A 15,921-nucleotide genomic window follows, 5' to 3' on the forward strand; every position below is an offset into this window, starting at 1 on the left:
GTCTTGATGCAAGTTTACTGATAACACTTTGAGACACACCAAGTTCATGAGCAACATCGGACTACTGTACCTGGCAGCGACCTGAGATGCTCCATGGCCAGGTAGCACTGCTCGTCGCTTAAGTAAGGTTGTGTGTTCATGGCTGTTTGAATTATAAACTAGGAATGACTTACTCACAGTACGGGTATAATATTCCCACAGAATGTTGAAATTGGTCCCACATTGAAAAAGGTTGTCTTTTGGTATTCATCTCAATATAAGGCACACCTGTATACAATCAGACCAATACATGGAAAACACAAAATGAGGTGTCTATCACCTTAATACAATTGCCTCCCTATCTCAAAACTGTGCAAAGTGAAACAAACGCTGTATGTATGACGTTCACTGAGTCTCTCACAAAAGTCCTTAACTTATTGTTATTAGAGATAACAGGAATAGCAAAACAATGATCTCACATTTACTGAAGTGTAAGATTATCTTGTTGTTTCCTGTTGGAATGCAAAGTTCTGCCAAGAACAGAAAACTGGAAAATCAGAATAGCTGACCGAACAATTCATAAACAAAGTGCAGAATGTAGAGCTGTACTGTAAACAAGAGTCCTTCTCTAGAAAGCACAAGTGTTACTTTGTTTCAGCAACATCCCGGTGCGTACAAAGATAACAGAGCTTGGATTTATGACTATCTATTAAAAGTAAATAAAAAAATTATATGACTTACTGTTTTGGCAGACTTTACTGCCACCCGATCAGGTCTAGAATGAGCTTTTTTTTGTAGATACAGAAATAATCTGTGAGGGAATTGTAGCATTGAGTGCACCAGGATGGAAGCCATTTTATGTTGATCAAAAAGTTGAAAGTGATGGTGGTTACTTTGTGTTATTTGCATTTTGACTCACACTGATAGGATTTCGATTCAGAGCGTATATTTTCACAGTGCATTGTGGGTATTTTCAAGTTTACATAGATTTTTTTCTTATTATCGAGGTGCATTGTGGAATTGATTTAGAGCACTTCAGAACCTCCACCACTACAAATGGCTGCTCTCATAAATAGTGCATTATTAAGGCGTAAAGGGGGCAATTTCAGATACAGCCAAACAAAAAATGATTGGTTGGGGAGGGGACAAGGGTGCCCTTATTAAGATAAATCAATGAAAATGTGTTAACCAGAATGCAAAATTTATTATATCAATATATTTATCATATTGTTTCATTTTAGTACAGTCAATAGTCAGTCAAATGAATTAGCTTAAACGTATGCAAGATGTTACCCCGGATTGAAAGGCCATATTTTGGAGTTCTGCATAGAGTAAAGGTAAGACACATTTTTTGTCAAATACATTTTTTTTTTAAAGCCATTTAAGGCAATAATATGAATAAGTACTACAGTTTTTTTTGCAATGATTTCTATGCTATTTGTTGAAATCAATTCAGGGCTTAAGCTGTGATTGGTCTGCTGGTAAGGTCTGTTTTGATTGCTCTTACTGTATCTATTACATAGCTTTTGAAAGGTGCCACCCCAGTGACAGCTATACCTGACCAGATTCTATATTTCATGATTCACATGTTTTTTTTTTTAAGTTTATTTACAGTTATTAATTGCATTATCACGGTTATGTTTCCAACATTGATGTTGAAAATTTAACTGTGCCGTTTAACGATATGTTGTCTTTTACTGACATTTTAGTAGTTCCAAACAATACATTATATATTATGTAGAAAATACTTGGTAGGGGCCTGCTGACTGTACAAAATTGTAATAATAATAATAAAAAAAAAAAATTAATGTTATGTAAATATCAAAAATCCATTTGGCACTTTTGAAGCAATGCCTCCAGCAGTGTCTGCGGTGTACAGATCTGACTGGAAATCAGATCAGGCTGTGATCTAGTGTGATTATAGACTTCTGCTGATTGACAGATTGAAAGATGCCTGACATGAACTCACTAGACAAGTTCATTTTTGAATCTCATAACTGAAAGAATAAACATACGAGCACAATACCTTAAGAACTTGACCTTCACTTTTATTTTACAGTGAACCTGTCATGCAAACGTCACTTTCATATTGGGTTTAAACACAGTTGTGTGAATATAACCAGCCCTTAATGGTAAAAAATAATTAATACAATTTTTTATAATTACACTTCATAAAACAGTCTGCAGAAACACTTTGGTGCGCATTAGCCTGTTTCACACATACAGGGCTCTATTTTAACAGTCTAGGCGCAAAGTCCAAAGCGCAGGGCGCAAAAGGATTAAGGGCATGTCCGAATCCGCTTTTGCTTTTTTAAGGACAGAAAAATCCACTTTGCACCGTGGCACATGGTCTAACAGGGTTGTGAGTTCTAGGTGTGTTTTGAGAATAACCCAGTCTCATCTCACATTCCCTTTAAGAATCAGTTGCGTTGCGCCACAGCGCATTTGCTATTTACATGGGGGACTTTGTAAGTGGAAAAACTGAGCGCTTCACTAGCAAGAAAACAGTTAAACAGAGCATCTACAGTGCGAGAATAAGAGAATGTGCCTCCTCCAATTTGCCTTTACTTTCACTTTCGTGGATAAAGAATTGTATTGTACATCCATTAGCCTACATAATTAATTTCGTGAAAACACGTCTTGCACCTTATTGCGCCGGGTGTATAATAGGGCCCACAGACTTTTCTGGAGAATTACCAGCAATTTTGTCTGATCAAGAGGTCTTGAACTGACCCTTTTTGTAAATACTTTCGGTAAATTTGTTCTGCCAATTTTCCGTAAACAGAAGATGTAACATTACTGGTAATTTCCCGGGAATGCTGCTCTGTGTGAACACAGAAGGACAATTGCCAGAATGCGCTGACATCAGATGTCTACTCTGGCCAATCAGATGAAGATGACACATTTAGCTGCTGCATGTTATTAGCCAGATAGCTATTTTCCTTCTTAGAGCCAACTGTGGAAACAATTTTTGGATAAAATGCTTCTGATAAACTGATGTTACAATACTTGTCCGTCCACTTACTTGGCACTTTGTGATTTAGTCAAATATGTAATCAAAAATGTTTTTAGCTGCATTTTTTTAGCTGCCATCATGATTGAGCACTGCTGGCCACTCATCCGTAATCAGTAATAATCCAACCAAAGTGATCCTAGTTTCTATAAATGGATCGCATTCTCCTCATTGCTCTATTATTGTTTTGGAAGAACCCCCCCCTTCCACCCCATCTCCTCCTTTTCCTCCCTTTTCTAAAGGGGGAGCTATTGAGACCTACCTGATCTCGGATCCCCTGATATGCTTATTGACCGGGCCGAAACACATGGGCTCAAATATCTCCGAGCTTAGGGTTCTCTCTCAGGACAGCACGTCAAACCTGTTTTAAATGCCAAGCATATCTAACTCTTAAAACTTAATGTGTGAATGGTGCTTTCCGCAAAAATTACGGAACCTGTGTCCTTGCCTGTGTGAACAGCGAATTTTGCGGTAAAGTTGTTCTGGAAAATTTCCGGATATTTATCAGTATCGCTGTGTGAAATGGGCTCTCCTTGTATGTCATCAGAAAAGTAGAGACGATCTCTCACTCATTAGTATGGCCAGACGGAATCTGCGGATTTTTATATTTCTGCAGTAAATTTTGGTAAAAATCTGCAGATTTCTGCTGAATTATTTTGGGAGGATCATAACTAAAACCTTAACATATGAATTAAAAAAATACATCTTTTTAAACTTTTATTTAATGTTTACAAAGCAAATCCAATTAGATTCACTTTATTTGGTAAACAAAGCAAGTATAAAAAATCTGCTAAAAGACAGAAATTATTACTGTACAAACTGTGTTGTAAATAAATCAGATGAACATTTTCATATTAGTCAAAAATATTACTGAAATTAATTAAAACTGAATAAATATAGATTTACACACATTTACTCAAGTAAATAAACTGAATTAATGATGGGCTAAAAATCTGTGGATAGTCTGCGTAAATCTGCACGCGCAGATTCTGTGTGGGCCTACTCATTAGCATAGATATAGCCCTGAGTGAGAAGCAGCCGTCCGCCATTAGCGTTATCACACCGTACCTGCTGAAGATAATGTCAGCAACTAAGGTGCATTATAAATGTGGAGTCCATGTTTTTTCATGTGGATGTTTATGTTAAAGTTTGAAGCAGTTGAAACAGAAAAAAAGTGAAAGGTGAAAATGATACACGTTCCCCTTGTAGTGACATTCACAAAATTCTGGATCTACATCTGCATCCTTTTAATTCACTGCCATGCATCAGGTAAACATTACAGTTTCCTTAAGCTTATCAAAAAACAACAATTAACTCTAATGAGTGTGCAGAGAATCTTAGCGTGGATATTAGTATATCTTTAATTTATTTCCTTCAGTTGATCACACAAAGCTACTGTAAGATACTACAGATAGGCAATTATGGTTATTTATCTCCCATTTGAAGATTGAATTACATTTTTAAGACTTGATTCATAATATCAATTAGATTTTTAATGTACAACTGTGTTCATATTCCTGAAAGAGACTTGATATTACTGCTGAAAGTGACTTATATTACTGGTGTAGGGAAACTTATTTTACAGCTGAAAGAGACTTATATTACAGCTGAAAGAGACTTATATTAGGCTGAAAGAGACTTATATTAAGCTGAAAGAGACTTATATTAGACTGAAAGAGACTTATATTAGGCTGAAAGAGACTTATATTAAGCTGAAAGAGACTTATATTAGGCTGAATCAGACTTATATTAAGCTGAAAGAGACTTATATTAGACTGAAAGAGACTTATATTAGGCTGAAAGAGACTTATATTAAGCTGAAAGAGACTTATATTAGACTTAAAGAGACTTATATTCCAGCTGGAAGAGACTTATATTAAGCTGGAAGAGACTTATATTAAGCTGAAAGAGACTTATATTAGGCTGAAAGAGACTTGTATTAGGCTGAAAGAGACTTATATTAAGCTGAAAGAGACTTATATTAGGCTGAAAGAGACTTATATTAAGCTGAAAGAGACTTATATTAGGCTGAAAGAGACTTATATTAAGCTGAAAGAGACTTATATTAGGCTGAAAGAGACTTCTATTAAGCTGAAAGACACTTATATTAAGCTGAAAGAGACTTATATTAAGCTGAAAGAGACTTATATTAGGCTGAAAGAGACTTCTATTAAGCTGAAAGACACTTATATTAAGCTGAAAGAGACTTATATTACAGCTGAAAGAGACTTATATTAGGCTAAAAGAGACATATTATGGCTGAAATAGACTTGTATTAGGCTGAAAGAGACTTATATTAGGCTGAAAGAGACTTGTATTAAGCTGAAAGAGACTTATATTAGGCTGAAAGAGACTTCTATTAAGCTGAAAGACACATATTAAGCTGAAAGAGACTTATATTACAGCTGAAAGAGACTTATATTAGGCTAAAAGAGACATATTATGGCTGAAATAGACTTGTATTAGGCTGAAAGAGACTTATATTAAGCTGATAGAGACTTATATTAGGCTGAAAGAGACTTATATTAAGCTGAAAGAGACTTATATTAGGCTGAAAGAGACTTGTATTACAGCTGATAGAGACTTATATTACTGCTGAAAGAGACTTATATTAAGCTGAAAGAGACATATATTAAGCTGAAAGAGACTTATATTAAGCTGAAAGAGACTTATATTAGGCTGAAAGAGACTTGTATTACAGCTGAAAGAGACTTATATTACTGCTGAAAGAGACTTATATTAAGCTGAAAGAGACTTATATTAAGCTAAAAGAGACTTATATTAAGCTGATAGAGACTTATATTAAGCTGAAAGAGACTAATATTAGGCTGAAAGAGACTTATATAAAGAGACTTTTTGTTCTATAGACTATTATTACACCAAGTAAATAAATAAAAGTAAAATATATAGTACTATGAGTGAATACTGTACTAATAAAGTACATAGCAAAATTCCTTTCTTTGTTAAATATAATTTGGAATATACTTGAAAAAGAAAATAATCAATGAAGGGTGAATAATTTTGACTTCATATTGGAGGTAACAGGAGTGGCAAAACAATGATCTCATATCTACTGAAGTGTAAGATTATCTTGTTGTTTCCTGTTGGAATGTAAAGTCCCGCCAAGAACAGAAAACAGGAAAATCAGAATAGCTGACCGAACAATTCATAAACAAAATACAGAATGCAGATCTGCACTGTAAATATGAGTCTTTCTCTAGAAAGCACAAGTGTTAATTTATTTCAGCAACAGTCCGGTGCTTACAGACATAACAGAGCTTAGATTTATCGCCATTAGGAGTAAATAAAAACTAAATGCCTTACTGTTCTGACAGACTTTAGCACCACTCGATCAAGTAAATAGAACAAGTTTAGACTGAGCTTTTTTTGTAGATACAGAAATAATCTGTGAGTGAATCACAGTACTGAGTGCACCAGGATGAAAGCAATTTTACGTAGATGAAAAAGTTTGTGGTTACTTTGTGACATTTACATTTGGATTTTTGTGAAACATGCAAACATTAATTCATTCATTTTTTTGTTGGCTTAGTCACTTTATTAATACGGGGTAGCCACAGCGGAATGAACCGCCAACTTATCCAGCACGTTTTTACGCAGCAGATGCCCTTCCAGCCACAACCTATCTCTGGGAAACATCCACAAACACACATTCAAACACACACTCATACACTATGGACAATTTAGCCAATTCACATGTACCGCATGTCTTTGGACTGTGGAAGAAACCGGAGCACCTGGAAGAAACCCACACGAATGCAGGAAGAACATGCAAACTCCACACAGAAACGCCAACTGAGCCGAGGTTCGAACCAGTGACCTTCTTGCTGTGAGGCGACAGCTCTACCCACCGTGCCACTGCATCGCCAATGTGTTAACAATAATGCAAAATTAATTTTCCCTCAGCTTAGTTCTTTATTTATCAGAGGTCACCACAGCAGAATGAACCACCAACTATTCTGGCATACGTTTTATGCAGTGAATACAGTTGCAACCCAGTGCTGGTAAACACCCATACACTTTCACGTTCATGCACACTCATACACTACGACAAATTTGAGCTTATTCATTCACCTATAGCGCATGTGGGGAAACTGGAGCACCCGGAGGAAACCTACGCCAACACGGGGAGAACATGCAAATACCAACGGGCCCCAACTGCTAACCACTGAGCCACGGTGCTGCCCTATTTATCATGTTGTTTCATTTTATTAATTTCAATATTCAGTCAAATTAATCAACTAACGTGTGCGTGATGTCAACCCAGATTAAAAGGCCATAATTACAGTTCTACATGCAGTAAAGGTGGGAGACATTTTATGTCAAATACATATTTTGGTTTTAAAGGCATCTAAGCTTATAAAACATTCAAATAAGTATTGCAGTCGTATTGCAATGATTTCTAAGCTCTTCATGTAAATCAAATCAGGGCTTAAGCTCTGATTGGTCAGCTGGCAAAGTTGGTTTTGATTGCTCTTTTTCTATCTTTTGGATGCACTGTAAAAAAAAATAATAATAATGTTATGGTTTATTTCCAGCAGCTGGGGTGCCGGAAAAAAAAAACTTCAAATAACGACCGTTAAATTGTAGAAATTTACCATAAAATAACTGTCATTGAATTACAGAAATTTCCTTACATTTTAATTACTGGTAAATTTCTGTAATTCAACCTCTGTTATATTACAGTAAACTTCTGTAATTTAACAGCCGTTATTTTACTTTTTTTTTTTTTTTTACTGCACCCCAGCTGCTGAAAATAAACCTTAAAATTACAGATTTTTTTAACAGTGTGGCCTTTGACCATCCCAGTGACACCTATACTTTTATTTTTGAGAGTACATAGTAAAATATTCATTAATGAACAGGTTCTGTATTCATGATTCACATGATATTTCAGTTTATTTAAGGTTATAAAATCCAGTATTACGATTATGTTTCATCATAATGCATTTCAAATGCATATATACATAAAAAAACGTTAACCAAAAATGCGGAAAACTGATCATTTCCAGATATTGTTACAGTGTACGTTACATGATAAAGGTTATGTACGAAACAGATAGCAAAGATTAGAAACTATTCAAGTTCTGCTTGTGTGCTGACATTCCTTCAACACAAAAAAGGTCACAAAAGTGCAAATTGTGGCATTGTATCATTGACAAGTAAATACTAATAAAGTATTTTAGAAAATTATGAAAATAAAGATTTATACATAAAAAAATGAATATTTCACTCACAACTGCAAATTCTTTCATCGTACATCTTTTTACAAGGCCTGCCCTCGGGAATACATACATACACACGTATATATATATATATATATATATATATATATATATATATATATATATATATATATATATATATATATATATACATACATACATACATACATACACACACACACACACACACACACACACACATACATACACTGTAAAAAAAATCTGTAAAATAACAGTTAAATGACTGTATATTTTAACGGATTTTTTCCGTATACACGTATTACGGTTGTTTTTCCGTTTATATACATTTTCGAATTGCATTATGAGAAGGGGATCGCAGCTCAGGCAACGTTTGATGGACACCGGGAGATATTTCTTCCTCTGTTTTTTCCCTGGTAAGTACGATTAATAAAACATATAACAATATTTTAGTTAAAATACTGCTTTATTACATTTGTATCGTTATTTAAAATGATTTTTGTCTTGTCTGAAGCGGCCATGGAAAGTACAGCAGTAAATTACGTTTAATATTGTTAATAAGATCAGACTTTATATCATTAAGATCAAACTGAGCTGTGAGTGGTTAAATGCAATTTAAACAAGCATATATAATGAATTTTTACCTTTTTATGCGTTTTCCTCATCAGTAAATATGATATCTGTTCATTTACAGTTGTTTGTCCGTATTTTTTCTAAACTGCCGTGCGCGGGAAGTGATGTGACGTCCCAATCACCCTCTCACTCCCTCTGCACCTGCGTGAGTCTGACTGGATTAACGGTAAACGTCAGCTTGTCAGTGAGAGTGTAAAAGGTATGTTAATTATTTTATAGAAATAAAAATGTTTTCTTTGTACAGTGCATTGAACAAGGGATAGCATTCAAAGTTTGTGACACTGTGTAGTTTGGTTGATATATAGTGCTGAATGTGTATATCGATGACTGGTTAACGTTACGTTACCTTTAATGAACTTTAACGTTAACGTGTTTCAAACGCTCGTAACACCTGACCGTCTGTGTTTGTTTGCATATTAATAAATAATTTCATATTTTTACTGACGTTATCAAATGTTAGCTTTAGTTTGACCGACGTATTAAGGCTGTGTGACCGAGTTTCAGTGGAACAGCTTTGCTGGTTTTTAAGTATAAGTTAGACCCGCGTGAAATTGAGGCATTGTGTAACTCGGTATGAGGGGAAATACACACTCATATAGTTATTATTAGTGGTGGGCCGTTATCAGCATTAACGTGCTGCGTTAACGCGAGACTTTTATCGCGCGATAAAAAATATATCGCCGTTAATCTATTCTCAACGTTGGGTTGGGAGCTGGGTGACTTTCATACTTTGGTAGTTTAGCGCGGATGTATACCTGACCGGTGAGCCGTCTGACAAACAAGTGCCCTTCTGAATCAAATCAGCAGGATGCCTGACTTTATAAAGTTCTGCAGTTCGGCAGTTTCACTTTAACTCATGAACATTTCATTCATCCCGCGTGACAAACTGGGGTATTAGACGCAAATAAGAGGCAAGAACTGATGAGAGTGTTATGGAATTCAATAACGCTTACCAAAAGGAACGAAAAAAAAAAAAACTTCCGCATTTCGCGACGTGTGTGTGTAACAGAGATAACAGAGTGATACAGTAAGTGTGTGACATTTAAAATGATATATAACGTTAGTGTTTAAACTGTCATGCGTTTTAGGCCTCAAATACAACGTGTACCTTAAAGCACACAATTAAATGTTTGTTGTAGTCGAGTTGAACTGTCATGGATATTATACTTATGAACGTCTTTTCAACTTGCAGATTCAGCCAAGTTCACTTTTAAGAACCTCAACGGCTGCTAATATGAAGATTTAAATATGAGTTGTTCTTCCACAGTCCTAAAATTCTTCAAACTAACTGTCAGTTCGAATCATTATAGCAAATAATACTTTCATTACTATTAGGAGATCAGGAGTTTTATTTTAATAAAGCCTTGATAATAGAGTGAACACAATGCATAACACATGGTGTTATCACAAATGAAATCTTTTTATGTAGATTTAGAGTCTGAGTGTTTTGCACATATAAGGTTCACTGATATTTTGTTTTGTTGACTTCCAGGTTCTTTCATTTTGGTTATAAGTACATGGTACATAAATAAATAAATTCTTAGATTCAATCCAAACTGAATTTGAATTGATATGGACAAATGAAATAAAATACACTTGGGATTTTAAATGTTTTCATTTTTTTATTATTCACAACGTTTGTGAAGTTTAAATGTATACTGTCTCAAACTGAATGAGTGTTATTTTTGTTGTAGGTGTGTTGGTGTAAAAATTGATGCTGACTGGTCAGTACTGCATTTTTAACCATAAAAATAATGATTTATATTTAGCGTTGCATCTATTGTCATTTTACCAAGAATGTGTTTGCTCTTTCAGAACTCAGGCAGTTGTGCTGGACCTTCTGTACTTTATACAGGAGATGACAGTAAACTTTCAAGTTTAAGAGGTAAAATGTTCAGGGTTTTTCTGTTTGATTTTGAGTGTTTTGTATATATAAGGTTCACTGATATATGATATAAGATTTGCTTTATGTTTATGCTGTCATTTTGGTTATAAGTACAAGGTACATGTACATTTTCACAGCAATCTAAATTAAAATCTTAAATTCAATCCAAACTGAATTTGAATTAATATGGACAAATTAAAACACACCTGGGATTTTAAATGTTTTCATTTTTTTATTATCAACAAAGTTTGTAAAATTTAAAAGTAGACTACATGCTGCATGTTTCAAACTGAATGAGTGTTATTTTTGTTGTAGGTGTGTTGGTGTAAAAATTGATGCTGACTGGTCAGTACTGCATTTATTAACCAAAAAAATAAACAATGATTTATATTTAGCGTTGCATCTATTGTAATTTTACCAAGAATGTGTTTGCTCTTTCAGAACTCAGGCAGTTGTGCTGGACCTTCTGTACCTTATACAGGAGATGAAGGTAAACTTTGAAGTTTAAGAGGTAAAATGTTCAGCGTTTTTTCTGTTTGATTTTGAGTGTTTTGTATATATAAGGTTAACTGATATTTTGCTTTGTTGACTTCCAGGTTCTGTCATTTTGGTTATAAGTACAAGGTACAGGTACATTTTCACAGCAATCTAAATAAAAATCTTAAATCTTACGTTCAATCCAAACTAAATTTCAGTTGATATAGACAAATGAAATAAAATACACCTGGGGTTTTAAATGTTTTCAATTTTTTATTATTCACAAAGTTTGTAAAGTATAAAAGTAGACTACATGTTGCATGTTTCAAACTGAATGAGTGTTATTTTTGTTGTAGGTGTGTTGGTGTAGAAATTGATGCTGACTGGTCAGTACTGCATTTTTATAAATAATACAAAAAAATATGTGTTTGCTCTTTCAGAACTCAGGCAGTTGTGCTGGACCATCTGTACTTCATACAGGGGATGACAGTAAACTTACAAGTTTAAGAGGTAAAATGTTCAGCGTTTTTGTTTGATATTGATGCTTTTATTTTTATTATTTGGCAAAACCAATTACTTGTACCTATATTTTTACTAAGTGTTTACAGGAACACGTTTTGCTTCAGTAATTTTGAATTTTGTTAACATGTATTCAAACTAAAAGTACTGGGTTGATGTGGGTGTTTTATCTGGGTTTTTTTAAGCTGCTACTGTAATCTGTTAAATGAATAAAGCAGTTATTTATTATTATTATTTATTTTTACAACATTTAAAATGTTACAAGTTTTTTATTTTGGTAATGTCTGTTTAAAATAAGAAAATAACTGGTCCACTGCTGAATATCTTTTCTTTTTTCTCTTAGCCACCTGATGATGAAAAAGACATTTTCAATGTGGGCATCTTGATGGTGAGCCAGGCCTTCATGCTGATTTTGTGACCGTTTAATCTATTTATCGTGATTGTAATAAAATTTTTTTCAGGATGCAAAACTGGCTAAAATCAACTTTAAATTTTAACATTAATTGTATGATAGTGTGGTTGATTTAACATTTTATTTAATGTTGGGTTCATTGTAAAAAATGATTTAATTTTGGTTGAATAAATGCTGATTTTGGGACAGTTTTGTCTATTTATCATCATAGAATTAACATTATTCAGGGTGGAAAACTGCCTAAAAATCAGTGATGACTTTTAACATTGTTTCAATGATAGTTTGATTGATGTTTTAACATTTCAATGTTAATTTAACTTAGGTCTGCTATCTGAAAAAGAACTTATTTTAAAAATGCAAAAAACTTATGAATGTGCCACTTGAATTTGGTATCACATGTAATTGGCATGTTATGGAATTTAACTATGGCAAATAAGTAAGAGGAGATGGAAAGCTATGATGTCTACACTTTTTCCTGAAACATTTGCAAGGTCAATTCTTTCTTGCATAAAGATAGTGGAAAAGAAGAAAAAGTATAACTTATTTTTGTTTCTGCACTATATTTATTTGATTAAGTAAATAATTTTTTTTAAATTTATTTTAAATTATGTAGCAGACATGTATTTGAATAATTTTACATAATAATTATATTATTTATAATATTATTAATAATATTAATAATTTAACATATAGGTGTGCATATATGTACCCATATATGTACATATAATATAGGAAAACAGCCAATTTTATATGCGTCACATATATCAAAAACCTATATTAAACCATATGTTTCTTTCCATATTCTTTCCATGTGGGCGTGTACCAGACCCAACACACAACTCACTTTTCTTTTCTTTTTTTTAGAAGAAGAGTCCACAGTCACAATAACAAGATCATTGAGCTGTCCCCTAATTGTGGTCAGCTACATGTTTAGTCTCTTATGTGCTAAACATTATGTAGCCTAAGGAAGCAGCCCTGACTCTGTAGTTTATATAAAGGTATGTTTTTACATTTTTAAGTTTTTCATTTTTACAAGACAAGTAAGGTGATGCATGTTTGTTGTATTTACAACAGGAGCATGCTGAGTAACTATCCAGAACGTAGGTCCAAAGCAGAAAAAAGGGCACCAAGCAGAAACATACCATCTAAACTCCTTCGATTCCTGTCAGATCAGAAAGACTTTCAGAATCCTTGGAAGATTTAAAGGTAATTAAGCACACCGATAACACTTTATAATAACTAAACACTATTGATTAATTTATTAAGCATTAGCAAAAAGTTCTGTTAAGCATTGACTCTACATTTAATAGACCTTAGTATACAGTTTATAACTACAGCTGCAAATGCTGTAATCTTGACTTATAAGCACATCTATTATGTGCTTAATTATTTTGTTTTCATATTTTGTTAATGATTAATTTTTCATTACTAAATTTAGTATCGCATTATTTACAAACCAGTGATTTAAGAATAGTTGGTGTATTTTTTTTCTAATCATTCAGAATGTGTAAGTAAATGGTTAATAAACTATTCAAACTAACATTTAAATATCTTATTATTCAGGCATATAGTAAAAGTTGGGCAGCACAGTGGCTCAGTGGCTAGCACTGTCGCCTCACAGCAAGAAGGTCGCTGGTTCGAGTCCCAGTTGGCATTTCTGTATGGAGTTTGCATGTTTTCCCCGTGTTGCTGTGTGTTTCCTCCGGGTGCTCAGGTTTCCCCCACAGTCCAAAGACATGTGCTATAGGGAAATTGATTAACTAAATTGGCTGTAGTGTATGAGTGTGTTTGTAAATAAGTGTGTATTGGTGTTTCCAAGGGCGTACTCAAACACACAGCAACACGGGGAACATCAAAAGTGGCTGATCTGTTCGGCTAAATATTTGACTGCGTGTTACTGCATCCCAAACGACTAAAACAAAATAATGTAAGAATTCTCCACTGTGCTGAGAGAGCACTTCTTAAACTAAACGGGGCATCATCGATGATGTAAGAGTGCTCAGGCTTGAATGCAATGTGAATGCGGGACGTCGGGGGAGATGGTAGGGAGGACAAGCGTGCTTCGGCTTGGTTCAAGGCAACTGTATATAGTGCGAGTACACACTAAGCTGAAGGAAAATACATGAATGAATAGTAATAGTTATACTTGTATATAAAGTATAAAAAATAAGTATATAAAGTATATACAATACTTATTTTAATAAGTGCTTTTGTTAACTTCATCCAGTTTTGTAGCCTAAAGTGAGGATTGTTTATGCTTTGTAAATTCCCTTATAAATCACAATTAAAGGTTCAGTTATATTCTAAAAATGAAATTCATTTTATTGTATTAAATGAAAAATAAATCTTTTCTAAAATAAAATTACTGTACAGTTTAAACATAGCTAAATAACACTGAAATGTTGCATCGTAATATATCATTAAATTATTTTATTGTTGTTTTATCCAGTTTTATGTTATATTTTGTCACTCCTGCTATTCAGCAAGGTTTCATATTTACAGTAATTACATTTTTTAGATAAGACTGTAATGATTTATTGTTCATTTGATACTGAGCCTTTAACTGTCGTTTATGAGGATTTATAAATCATAAATAATCCTCACTTTAGATTAGGGCCACCAAACTGGAAGAAGTTTTGTAAATAATGCAATATAAATATATATATATATATATATATATATATATATATATATATATATATATATATATATATATATATATATATATATATATATATATAAAAAAATAGTCATGTAAAATCAATCATTAAAGTTTGTTAACACAATTATTAAGCACATTATAAATGTGCTTAAGTCAAGATTACAGCATTTGTAGCTGTATTTATAACCGACTGCTAACATCTATTAATGTAGAGTCAATGATTAACAGAACTATTGACATGCTAGGAATCACCCCAGTTGTAAGTGAAATGTCATTAGTAATGTTTTTTTTTTTTGTTTGTTTGTTTTACAGCCATTGAAGTATCAGTATTGGAGAGGAAGAAGACCCAGTTGTATCGTCTGTTTCCTGCCATCTTGCAGTTAACCTGGTTTCTTAATGTAAAGTACTTGTAATTTGCCCACTTGTCCTCAATTATCTTAAAGCTAACATTTAAAACTAATTTGCTATGAGATTATTTGCCAAGACTTCTCACTGTGTGATTCACATGTCAATATGTATTATTGTGTGTATAACTAGCTATTTGGAATTCAAATGATTTGTATTCATTAAAAAATTGTTTTAATTGCAAAGTTGTTTTTGTACTAATCATTGTAAGTTCATAGATAACAAACTATTTACTGCTTCTCTACACATACAGTATAGAATAAATGTTTTGTTTTACTATTGTAAACCATTAATAGTGTATTTCCCATATGTATATGTTTGTCCTTACCAATTGCCATTTCTATGCTGCTTGAAGAGCATTAAATTAGTAAAATAATTATTTTTTACAGTAGGTATACTATTAAAACCCAAAAAACTCCTCTTTTTACAGTAGGTATACTATTAAAATACAGAATCTGTCTGTTTTTTTAAAGTAGGTATACTATTAAAGCACAAAAAAGTCCTCTTTTTACAGTAGGTATACTATTAAAACACAGAATCTGTCTGTTTTTTTACAGTAGGTATACTATTAAAACACAGAATATTTCCGCTTTTTTACTGTTGGTATACCCTTTAAAACACAGAAAATAACCGTTTTTTTATATAGAAAACCCTTAAATTACTATAAAATGGTTGGTTATTTTACAGTAGTTTAACTGTCAAAAAACGGATATT

General features: G+C 33.2%; 1 long non-coding RNA gene across 4 annotated transcripts; it reads left to right on the plus strand.

The window, feature by feature from the left end:
- The first annotated feature begins 8,554 nt into the window (after nucleotides 1-8,554).
- On the plus strand, nucleotides 8,555-15,389 carry LOC141376873 (uncharacterized). Of its 4 annotated transcripts, XR_012388203.1 has the most exons (13): nucleotides 8,555-8,630; nucleotides 8,909-9,046; nucleotides 10,542-10,571; nucleotides 10,663-10,732; nucleotides 11,048-11,077; nucleotides 11,174-11,243; nucleotides 11,329-11,356; nucleotides 11,566-11,595; nucleotides 11,650-11,719; nucleotides 12,072-12,116; nucleotides 13,005-13,138; nucleotides 13,215-13,346; nucleotides 15,115-15,389. It is a non-coding gene; the product is annotated as an uncharacterized lncRNA (long non-coding RNA). The 4 variants fall into 4 exon arrangements; XR_012388204.1 differs by lacking the exons at nucleotides 8,555-8,630; nucleotides 8,909-9,046; nucleotides 11,566-11,595 and adding an exon at nucleotides 9,645-9,874 and having other exon boundaries at nucleotides 11,174-11,222; XR_012388201.1 differs by lacking the exons at nucleotides 8,555-8,630; nucleotides 8,909-9,046; nucleotides 11,566-11,595 and having other exon boundaries at nucleotides 10,500-10,571.
- The last annotated feature ends 532 nt before the right edge of the window (nucleotides 15,390-15,921 follow it).

This window comes from Danio rerio, chromosome 12, assembly GCF_049306965.1.
Source record: "Danio rerio strain Tuebingen ecotype United States chromosome 12, GRCz12tu, whole genome shotgun sequence".
In the NCBI taxonomy this organism is placed as follows: Eukaryota; Metazoa; Chordata; class Actinopteri; order Cypriniformes; family Danionidae; genus Danio; species Danio rerio.